This window comes from Oryctolagus cuniculus, chromosome 1 (genome assembly GCF_051225735.1).
Source record: "Oryctolagus cuniculus isolate XC-2025 breed Fujian yellow rabbit chromosome 1, ASM5122573v1, whole genome shotgun sequence".
NCBI lineage: Eukaryota > Metazoa > Chordata > Mammalia > Lagomorpha > Leporidae > Oryctolagus > Oryctolagus cuniculus.
In genome coordinates this window covers 182,174,814-182,187,274 of record NC_142867.1, presented here as the reverse complement: position 1 = coordinate 182,187,274, position 12,461 = coordinate 182,174,814, and positions in this window count along the sequence as shown.

The following is a 12,461-nucleotide window of genomic DNA, read 5'->3' as shown; positions in this document are numbered from 1 at the left end:
CGAGCATCCCATATGGGCACCAGTTCAAGTCCCAGCTGCTCCTCTTCTGACCCAGCTATCTGCAATGGCCTGGGAAAGGAGTAGAAGATGGTCCAAGTCCTTGGGCCCCTGCACCTGCATGGGAGACTCAGAAGAAGCTCCTGGCTTTGGATCAGCTCAGCTCTGGCTATTGTGGTTATTTGGGGAGTGAACCAGGGGAATGGAAGACCTCTCTCTCTAGCTCTCTCTAACTCTGTTGTTCAAATAAATGAAAATAATTCTTTACAAAAAAAGGACCTAGAAATACAACAGCAAACCAAACGCAAGACTAGCAGGAGAAATGAATTAGAATTAGAGAACAAAAATGAAACCAAAAATCCTAAACAGAAGGTTAGCAAAACGAAGAGCTGGTTTTTGAAAAAATAAACAAAATAGACACGGCATTGGCCCAACTAACTAAAAAAAAAGAAGACCCAAATCAATAAAATTAGAGATGAAAAAGGAAATCTGACACCACAGAAATAAAAATAAGAAATTAATATAAAGAGCTATATGCCAACAAAGGAATCTAAAAGAAATTGACAGATTCCTACACATGTACAACCTACCTAAATTGAACCATGTCAACATAAAAAACCTGAACAGTCCAATAACCAAGACAGAAATCCAATCAGTAATAAAGACTCTCCCAACAAGGAAAAGCCAGGACCATATGGGTTCACTGCTGAATTTTACTAGACACTTAAAGAAAATCTAACTCAATTCTTCTCAAGCTTTTCAAAATAATTCAAGGGGAGGGAATCCTCTCAGCAACACCTTAATTCCTAAAGCCAAAAAAGATACAAAAGAGAAAGAACTACAGACCAATTTCCCTGATGAACATACACACAAAAATCCTCAACAAAATACTAGCCAATTGAATCCAACAAAAGATCAGAAAGATCATTCCCTGGACCAAGTGGGATTTATCCCTGTTATGCAGGGATGGTTCAACATTCACAAATCAATCCAAGTGATACATCACATTAACAGAACAAGAAAAACCATATAGTTATCTCAATAGATGCAGAGAAAGAATTTGATAAAATGCAAAACCCTTTCAGGATGAAAACTCTAAGTAAATTGGGTATAGAAAGAACATTCCTCAACACAATCAAGGCAATTTATGACAAACCCACATTCAGCATTCTATTGAATGGGGGAAAGTTGGAAGCATTCCCACTGAGATCAAAAACCAGACTAGCTCACAGGCATGGAAAGCCATAACACGGTGGCAAAAAACAATCTAAATGAAAGATCCTGGTGAACAAGACCCCAGCAGAAGGAACAGGCCATCAAGGAGAGAGGCGCCTTTCTCTGAAGGGAGGAAGGAACCTCCACTGTGATACGGCCTTGACTAAACAAGTTCAGAGTCGGTGAACTCAAGGGGCTTCCATAGCCTAGACAGCTCATAGCAAGAGTCTTGGGTGATTGCTGACGTCATAAATAAGAGTGCCAATTGTTAATCAACAACGGGAGTCACTGGGTACATGCTCCCCACATAGGATCTCTGTCCTTAATGTGTTTTACTATGAAACTTAAAAACAACACTACTAGTCGAACAATACCCTATACCTTGTGTGGTTGTGTGAGTGCAGCCTGTTGAAATCCTTGCTTAGTATATACTAAGTTGATCTTCAGTATATAAAGGTAATTGAAAATGAAACTCGATGAAGGGAGGGATGGGAGAGGGAATGGGAGAGGGGAGGGCCACGGGAGTGAGGGAGGTTTGGGGGGGGGTGAAGCCACAACAATACACAAGTTTCACTTTGTAAATTCACATTTATTAAATAAAAAAATATATAAAAAAAAACCTTAAAAAAAAAGAAACAGACTAGGATGCCCACTCTTACCACTGCTACTTATATAATCCTGGAAGTTTTATCCAGAGTCATATGGCCGGCACTGTGGCACAGTGGGTTAACGCCCTGGCCTGAAGCACTGGCACCCCATATGGGTGCCAGTTCTAGTCCCGGCTGCTCCTCTTCTGATCCAGCTCTGTGTTGTGGCCTGGGAGGGTGGTGGAGGATGGCCCAAGTCCTTGGGCCCCTGCCACGTGGGAGACCCGGAAGAAGCTCCTGGCTCCGGATCGGCACAGCTCCGGCCGTTGCAGCCACCTAAGGAGTGAACCATCAGGTGAAAGACCTCTCTCTCTGTCTCTGCCTCTCTCTGTAACTCTGTCTTTCAAATTAAAAAAAAAGTTGGGAAGGAGGAAGCCAAACTATCCTTATTTGCAGATGACATGATTCTATATGTAGTGGATATAAAAGACTCCAGCAAGAGAGACTATTGGAACTCATAAAAGTAAAGTGGCAGGATATAAAATCAACACACAAGAATCAACAGCCTTTATATACAGACTGCCATGGCTGAGAAAGAACTTCTAAAAAAAAAAAGATTTATTTTGAAGGCAGAGTTATAGAGGGGGAGGGGGAGGGGGCAGAGGCAGAGATCTTCCATTCACTAGTTCACCCCCCAGATTGCTGCAACAGCCAGAGCTGCACCAATCAGGAGGGAGGAGCCAGGAGATTCTTCTAGGTATCCTATGTGGTGCAGAGCCCAAGGACTTGGGCCATCTTCCACTGCTTTCCCAAGCCAAAGCAGAGAACTATCTGAAGAAGAGCAGCTGGGATTCTAACTGAAACCCATATGGGATGCCAGCACTGCAAGTGGTGGCTTTGCCTGCTATGACACCGCACGAGCCCCACGAAAGAACTTCTGAGGTCAATCCCATTCACAATAGCTACCAAAAGAATAAATAACTTGGAGGCCGGCGCCGCGGCTCACTAGGCTAATCCTCCGCCTAGCGGCGCCGGCACACCGGGTTCTAGACCCGGTCGGGGCGCCAGATTCTGTCCCGGTTGCCCCTCTTCCAGGCCAGCTCTCTGCTGTGGCCAGGGAGTGCAGTGGAGGATGGCCCAGGTGCTTGGGCCCTGCACCCCATGGGAGACCAGGAAAAGCACCTGGCTCCTGGCTCCTGCCATCGGATCAGCGCGGTGTGCCGGCCGCAGCGCGCCGGCCGCGGCGGCCATTGGAGGGTGAACCAACGGCAAAGGAAGACCTTTCTCTCTGTCTCTCTCTCTCACTGTCCACTCTGCCTGTCAAAAAAAAAAAAAAAAACAAAAAAACAACAAAAAAACAAAACAAAACAAAAAAAAGAATAAATAACTTGGAATAAATTTAACCAAGGATGTCAAAGATCTCTCTGATGAGAATTATAAAACATTAAAGAAATAGAAGATGACACAAAAAAGGAACAATCTTCCATGTTCATGGATTGGAAGAATCAATATAATCAAAATGTCCTTATTACCAAAAGCAATTTACAGATTCAATGTGATACCAATCTAAGTACCAAGAACATTCTCCTCAGATATAGAAAAAAATCATGCTGAAATTCATATGGATACACAGGAGACCTCTAATAGTTGAAGTAGTCTTACACAACAAAGTCAAAGGCATCACAATACCAGATTTCAAAACATACTACAGGGCAGTTATAATCAAAACAGCCTGGTACTGGTACAAAAACAGAACAGAATACAGACTCCAGGAATCAATCCAAGCATCTACAACCAACATATCTTTGAAAAAGAAGCTAAAATCAATCCCTGGATCAAGGACAGTCTCTTCAAAAAATGGTGCTACGAAAACTGGATCACCATGGGGCTGGCACTATGGTATATTGGGTAAAGCCAATATACAGTGCCGGCCTCACATATGGGTGCCGGTTCAAGTCCCAGCTGCTCCACTTCCAATCCAGCTCTCTGCTATGGCCTAGGAAAGCAGTAAAAGATGGCCCAAGTCCTTGGGCCCTGCACCCATGTGGGAGACCTGGAAGAAGCTCCTGGCTCCTAGCTTTGGATCAGCACATCTCTGGCCATTGTGGCCATCTGGGGAGTGAACCAGCAGATGGAAGGCCTCTCTCTCTCTCTCTCTCTGCCTCTCCTTCTCTGTGTAACTCTTTCAAATAAATAAATAAATAAATCTTAAAAAAAAAACCACTGGATCACCACATCAGAAGTATGAAGCAAACTCCTTACACCTTACACAAAAATCCATTCAAGATGGATTAAAGACCTAATTCTATAACCTGATACCATCAAACTATTATAGAACATTGGGGAAACCCTATATTACATTGGTATAGGCAGAGTTCTTGGAAAAGACCCAGAAGCACAGGCAATCAAAGCCAAAATTGACAAATAAGATTACATCAAATTGAGAAGCCACTGAACTGCAAAACAAAACAAAACAAAAACACAGCAAAGTGGAGAATCAATGACAGAATGGGAGAAATTATTTGTAAATTATGTAACTGATAAAGGATTATTAACCAGAATATATAAAAAGATCAAGAAACTCAACAACAAAACAAACAACCCAGTTCAGAAATGGGCAAAGATCTTAAACAGGTGTTTTTCAAGATGAAATCCAAATGGCCACAAACACACACACACACAAATCTCAGGATCACTAGTCACCAGGAAATGCAAATTAAAACCACAGTGAGGTTCCACGTCATCCCCATTAGAATGGCTTTCATACAGAGATCAACAAACAACAAATACTGGTGAAGATATGAGGAAAGTGGTACCCTAATCCACTGTTTGTGGGAATGTAAACTGGTAAAACCACTATGGAAGACAGTATGGAGATACCTCAGAAATCTGAATACAGAGCTACAATATGACCCAGCCATCTCACCCCTGGAAATCTATGCAAGGGAAATAAAAACAGCATATGAAAGAGCTATATGTACCTCCATGTTTATTGCAGCTCAACTCACAATAACAAAGACATGGAGTAAACCCAAATACCCATCAATAGATAAAGAATGGATAAACTATGAGATATGTACACCATGGAATACTACACAGCAGTAAAGAAAAAATGAAATTCGGTCATTTGCAACAAAATGGTTGAAAGAAGAAAGCATCATACTTAGTGAAATAAACCAGTCCCAAAAGAACAAATTCTATATGTTTTCCCTGACATGTGATAACTTATAGAGCATGTAAAAGGCAACCTGTAGAAATGGACATTTTGAGAAGCAACAACTTTTTTTTTAACTTTTATTTAACAAATATAAATTTCCAAATTACAGCTTTTGGGATACAGTGGCTTTCCCCCAACCTCCATAACTTCCCTCATACCAGCAACCCTCTTATCTCCCGCTTCCTCTCCAATTCCATTCACATCAAGATTCATTTTCAATTATCTTTTAAAGCTCAATTTAGTATATATTAAGTAAAGATTAACAGTTTGCATCCACACAGAAACACAGAGTATAAAGTACTGTTTGAGTACTAGTTATAGCATTAAATCTCAATGTATAGCACATTAAGGACAGAGATCCTACATGAGGAGTAAGTGCACAGTAACTCCTGTTGTTGACTTAACAATTTGACACTCTTGTTTATGACATCAGTAATCACCCAAGGCTCTTGTCATGAGCTGCCAAGGCTACGGAAGCCTTTTGAGTTCGCTCTGATCTTATTTAGACAAAGCCATAGTCAAAGTGGAAGTTCTCTCCTCCCTTCAGAGAAAGGTACCTCCTTCTTTGATGGCCCCATTCTTTCCACTGGGATCTCACTCACAGAGATCTTTCATTTAGTTTTTTTTTTTTTTCCAGAATGTCTTGGTTTTCCATGCCTGAAATACTCTCGTGGGCTCTTCAGCCAGATCTGAATGCCTTAAGGGCTGATTCTGAGGCCAGAGTGCTGTTTAGGACATCTGCCATTCTCAGTCTGCTGTCTGTTCACTTTTTTTAAAAGCTATCTTCTCTTAGACTAGAGCAATAAGTTCCCTCCCTATTCCGCCATCTTGGATCTCACCCAGTTTAGCTTCTAAACCTGAATTTATTTGGGTGGGCTTTGAGAACATTGTGGATTCTGTGAGCAGATTCATCAGGCCAGAGATAGGAGTTGGTCCATGGAAAGGATTGGGATGCATTCATGTTTGGTAGCACTATGTGAGCCAGTCTTCCTTTTTTTTTTTTCTCACAAAGGCATTTATCAATACATTAGAGTCTCAGGTTCACAGGAAATGCATGATTATTACTATAGCATAATTCTCATTCATTCTCATTAACATGGTATTAATGCAAACAGAACAGATGGGATGTAGTTCCTAGATACAATTTGAGGAATATGTACTTCCTCCTTTGAGCCCTTCCTCTTCCTTTTTTTTAATCTTTGTTTCATTTCTTTGCAATAACTTTTATGTTCTATATTTTTATTTTATCAGTGAATTTTTAATGACAACTCCAGAGCTAAAGCAACATCATATTTCTACCATTTTAAAAGTTAACTTAATTTTTTGTTTGTTCTCTTTGTCTAGATACACACATATTTAATTTCATTTTTGTTTTATGATAATTAGTCACATGCAATTATAATAACACATAATTTTAGGTAAGTAAATCTTTTTTTAAACAAAGAGAGTACTTACGTTTTTTCTTATTATAAAAGCATTGCTTCTCCATCAGAGAACTTGGAAACATGCCCAATTGCACATGCATGCCCTCCACAAGTGTCCTGTGGTTTCTCCTCTGGCATGACTTGACAGACTGCTCAGAGTTTCTTGTAGCTCTCAGTACAAAAATGTTTGCCTTTCTGGATTGCATAACCTATGTAAGATAAAATGTCTATTTAGTTGAGATTATACAGTTCCTGACTTGTTCATTTTTGCAACTTCCCTTTGCTGATCTCTTAGTCATTTCACTGCTTTAGTCTGGGGAAAAAAGAAGAATAAAAGGTTTACTCCTTACTCCTTGCTTTGGACTGTGTCATGGAACCTAACACCATCATACTGATTTTTTTTTTAAATTTGTTTATTTGAAAGTCAGAGTTACACAGAGGGAGAGGAGAGGCAGAGAGAGAGAGAGAGTTCTTTCATCCACTGGTTCACTCCCCAATTGGCTGCAACAGTTAGACCTGCGCTGATCTGAAATCAGGAGCCAGGAGTTTCCTCCGGTTCTCCCAGGCGGGGTCAGGGGCCCAAGAACTTGGGCCATCTTCTGCTGCTTTCCCAGGCCATAACAGAGAACTGGATTGGAAGTTGAGTAGCCGGGACTCAAATGGGCACCTATATGGGATACCAGCACTGCAGGCGGTGGCTTTACCTGCTACACCACAGAGCCAGCCACTGTCATACTGATATTATAATAGGTCTAATAATATTATCTTTTTATTTTTTAAAGAAATAACACTTTGACTATGACCTTGTCTAAATAAGATCGAAGTCAGCAAACTCAAGAGGCTTCCATAGCCTTGGCAACTCATGACTAGAGCCTAGGGAGATTAATGACGCCATAAACAAGAATGTCAAATTGTTAAGTCAACAACAGGAGTCACTGTGTACTTACTCCTCATGTAGGATCTCTGTCCTTAATGTGTTATCCAATGTGAATTAATGCTATAACTAGTACTCAAACAGTGTTTTACACTTTATGTTCTGTGTGGGTGCAAACTGATGAAATCTTTACCTAATATATACTAAATCGATCTTCTGTATATAAAGATAATTGAAAATGAATCTTGATGTGAATGGAATGGGAAAGGGAGCGGGAGATGGGAGGGTTGCGGGTGTGAGGGAAGTTATGGGGGGGAAAAGCCATTGTAATCCATAAACTGTACTTTGGAAAATTATATTTACTAAATAAGTTTAAAAAATAAAGATATAACATTTTTAATGTACATTATTGGCCGGCGCCGCGGCTCAATAGGCTAATCCTCCACCTAGCGGTGCCGGCACACTGGGTTCTAGTCCTGGTCGGGGTGCCAGAGTCTGTCCCGGTTGCCCCTCTTCCAGGCCAGCTCTCTGCTGTGGTCCGGGAGTGCAGTGGAGGATGGCCCAAGTGCTTGGGCCCTGCACCCCATGGGAGACCAGGAGAAGCACCTGGCTCCTGCCATTGGATCAGCGTGGTGTGCCGGCCGCAGCGTGCTGGCCGTGGCGGCCATTGGAGGGTGAACCAACGGCAAAGGAAGACCTTTCTCTCTCTCTCTCTCTCTCACTGTCCACTCTGCCTGTCAAAAAAATGTACATTATTTAGTGGAGCATTAAACCTTTGGTTATAAAATGTTCAAGCAAAAAGTGAAAAGGTTCAGGAATATAGTAAAAGACTATAAACAATAATCAAATGAAACCATCTATTTCACACATAGTAAATTTTAAAAATCATGGAACATTAAAACTACAGTAGTATATCCATTTGTTAGCTACAAAAAATAAACATATGCGCTATTTTTTGGTCTAATATTTCACTTAGAATAATGATATCTAACTCTACCCAAACGGTAGAGTTAGAAACATACCAGGGGATTCCAATTCAATCCCATCAAGGTGGCATGTACCAATGCCATCTCACTAGTCCAAGTGATCAATTTCTGTTTACAATTGATCATAATGATAGGACTCAGAGCCAAAGGGATCACATAAACAAGACTAATGTCTGAAAATATTAACTGATAGAATAAAAAAGGGAGAGAACAATCCAACATGGGAAGCGAGATACACAGCAGATTCATAGAATGGCAGATGTCCTAAACAGCACTCTGGCCTCAGAATCAGCCCTAAAGGCATTCGGATCTGGCTGAAAAGCCCATGAGAGTATTTCAGGCATGGAAAGCCAAGACACTCTGGGGAAAAAAAAATGACCTAAATGAAAGATCTCCGCGAGTGAGATCCCAGTGAAAAGAACACAGGTCATCAAAGAAGGAGGTACCTTTCTCTGAAGGGAGGAGAGAACTTCCATTCTGACTATGACCTTGCCTAAATGTGATCAGAGTTGGTGAACTCAAAAGGCTTCCATAGCCTTGGAAACTCAGGACAAGAGCCTCGGGTAATTACTGATGCCATCAACAGGAGTGTCAATTTGTTAAGTCAACAATAGGAGTCACTGTGTACTTACTCCTCATGTAGGATCTTTGTCCTTAATGTGCTGTACAGTGTGATTTAATGCTATCACTAGTACTCAAACAGTATTTTTCACTTTGTGTTTCTATGTGGGTGCAAACTGTTGAAATCTTTACTTAATATATGCTAAACTGATCTTCTGTATATAAAGAGAATTGAAAATGAATCTTGATGTGAATGGAAGGGGAGGGAGTGGGAGATGGGAGGGTTGCGGGTGGGAGGGAAATTATGGGGGGGGGGAGCCATTGTACTCCATAAGCTGTACTTTGGAAATTTATATTCATTAAATAAAAGTTAAAAAAGAATAATGATATCTAGTTGCGTCCATTTGTGGATGTCAAGGTTTCATTTTTCATGGTGTAGTAATATTCCATCAAGCATATACATCACATTTTCCTTATCTATTTATCAGCTGAGGGACATGTAGATTGGTTCAATATCTTAGCTCTTGTGAATAGAGTTGCTACAAATATGGGAGTGTGAGTAACTCTTTAATATACTGATTTTCTTTAGATGCATTCCCTGGAATGGGATAGCTTGGTCTTATTGTAGATCTATTTTTAGTTTTTGGAGGAATCTCTGTACTGTCCTATACAACAGTTGTACCTGCTTACATTCCCACAAAAAGTGTGTTAGGGTATTTTTTTCCTCCACATCCTTACCAGACTTTGTTATTTTTGATTTTTGGATGATAGCCCTTCTAACTGGCATGAGGTGAAACCTCATGGTGGTTTTTATTTGCATTTCCCTGATGGTTAATGATCCTGAGCATATTTTTCATATGTCTGTTGGCCATTTGTGTTTTTCTTAGACAAATGCTTGTTCATGTCCTTTGATTTCTTAAATGGATTGTTCTGTTGAGTTTCTTCAGTTCCTTGAAGATTCTGGATATTAATCCTTTATCAGATGCATAGTTTGCAAATACTTTGTCCCATTCTGTCAGTTGCTTTTTAACATTGTTGAGTGTTTGCTTTGCTGCATGGAAGTTTCTTAACTTGATGTAATCCCTTTTGTCCATTTTTGCTTTTACTACCTGTGCTTTTGAGGTCTTATCCAAATTGAAAACAGATCTTGGTAAAAAATAAGAATGTGGGAATAGGAGAAGGAGGAAGAAGGGTGGGAGTGAAGGTGGGAGGGCGGGTAGGGTAGGAATAATCACTATGTTCCTAAAGTTGTGTTTATGAAATGCATAAAGATTGTATACCTCAAGTGAAAGGTTTCTGGGGAAGAAATGTTTTTGTCCAGGTCAATGTCTTGTAGCATTTCCCAAATTTTCCTCCAGTAATTTGATGGTTTCCTGTCTGAAGTTTTCTCCCTTGGTTTGATTTTTTTTTTGTACAGGTTTTAAGGTAGCTGTCTTGTTTCAAATTTTTGCATGATGGAAATCCAACTTTCCTAGCAAAGTTTGTTGAATAGACTGTCCTTTATGAGCTAAGCCTTGAGAAAGATCTTGGGAGCTTCAGCTCTTTGTGCTCCCTTCTAAAAGCCTGGAGAGCACCCTGCTTCAGTGGGAGAAGACCGGGACTTGGAGATTGAAGTTCTAGTCCAGTCCTTAGGCCTAGATGACTTTGGCTGAACAAATCCCTGAATCTGTGCAACTTTACTCTTGGAGAAATAAGGCTGAACCAAGACCATCACCTACAAACTCCTAAGTTATTCCACAAGTGAAACTTTGGCTGATGCCCACTTTCTTCTGGGTTGGAGGGATGTCAGTCATTAAAAGTGAGGGGATTCTTGTGGGATATTGTGTGCTGAAGAAGATATTTGCTGTCTGTGTTAGACTGATTAAGATTTTTGGAAAAATTGCTCAAGAGAAATATTCTCACTGGTTATTTTCTCTATAGGGGAGAGGGAGAATTTTGTTAGTTTATTTTTGTGTTTGTGTTTATTTAAATCAGTGAGAGTAGTTGAAATGTGGTATTCTACAGTTATTTTATACATTTCAGAAAGGAAAATTCCATCTCGGATGGTCTCATGAAACTGCAACCTGACGTATTTAATAAAGTTGAACATTGTGATGTTGCTGTGGATTCGTTCTGAGAGGAGTAGTGTGGAGGGGACAAGAGGTGCGGAGTCAATACACATACACTGGGAGTCGGGTGAAAATGGGCTAGAGGCTAGCAGCTTGCAGACTCATTTATTTCAGTTGGTACAGCAGCTTATATAGCTGAGGCATCCAATCCGGTCAAGGCATGGTTTATGCCCTAACCAATCTCAGCCTGTTGCCAGGCAGGCTCTGTTGCCAGGTGGGTTTCAAAGCCATCCGGAGTAACTGACACTCACTTGCCAGCGGCCCTGTTGGCATGGCCTTCTCATTCCACCACAATTGTACAATGAGCTTTGATTTTGAGGCCCTTAGAGGGTTCAGACCTGCCTTGTTAGCATACTAGCAAGTCCAATTGGTGGGTAACAGATGTGATGGCAGCCTGGCAGATCCTGAGGCACCCAGATCACATCCAGGGGTTAGTGTGCAACTGATAAGATTCCAGTCCCCTGAAAATCTTAGATTCAGAAGGGACAGGACGTGACTTTGTGGGCAGCCCCTCTTTTTACAAATGGAGCTGAGGCCTTAAAAGAAGGAATGCCTGGTCAGAGTGGAGCAGTCTCCTGCTGAGCATGGCAGTTTCCATTTCCCCATCTCTGTTAAGTTTTCAGCACCTTCAAAACATACGTACAACACACTTCCCTGGCGGAAGCCACATCCTTCAGTGGTGACACCCAAAGGTGGCCCCCCTTGGTCTTTTGCTTGTTTTGGAGAGATGTGGCCTGACTGCTTTTATTGTTGAAGCACTGGGTGGTCTACCAGTGAGCACGTAGTATAAATAACAACTAATAAATAATTTTATGGCGAAAGTACTAAATCTTTCCAGATAGTGCACTGGTGCATGACTGTCAAATGCCAGACAGATCCTAAGAAAACAGCAACCCTCACCCATCCATCTTTTACCTACGTGGCACCTTGGTGTCATAAAATTTTCCACAGGTTTTAATGACTTCAGGGAAAAGTGCACGTAAAAACACAAACATGTCCACCTATGCATAGCTACCCTAGCCGGTTGTGTGACAACTTCTGTTTTTAAATATGACCAATTTTACACCTTTCTGATTTTTCTTCTACTTGGGCTACAGTATTCTATTTCATTTCACTGCAGTAAATTTGAGTAGCCTTGATATTTTTGAAATAAAGTCCCCAATCTTTACATTCTTTTTTTTTGTCTTTTTTTTATTTTTTGACAGGCAGAGTGGACAGTGAGAGAGAGAGACAGAGAGAAAGGTCTTCCTTTTGCCGTTGGTTCACCCTCCAATGGCCGCCGCGGCCGGCGCGCTGTGGCTGGCGCACCGCACTGATCCGATGGCAGGAGCCAGGAGCCAGGTGCTTTTCCTGGTCTCCCATGGGGTGCAGGGCCCAAGGACTTGGGCCATCCTCCACTGCACTCCCGGGCCACAGCAGAGAGCTGGCCTGGAAGAGGGGCAACCGGGACAGAATCCAGCGCCCCAACCGGGACTAGAACCTGGTGTGCCGG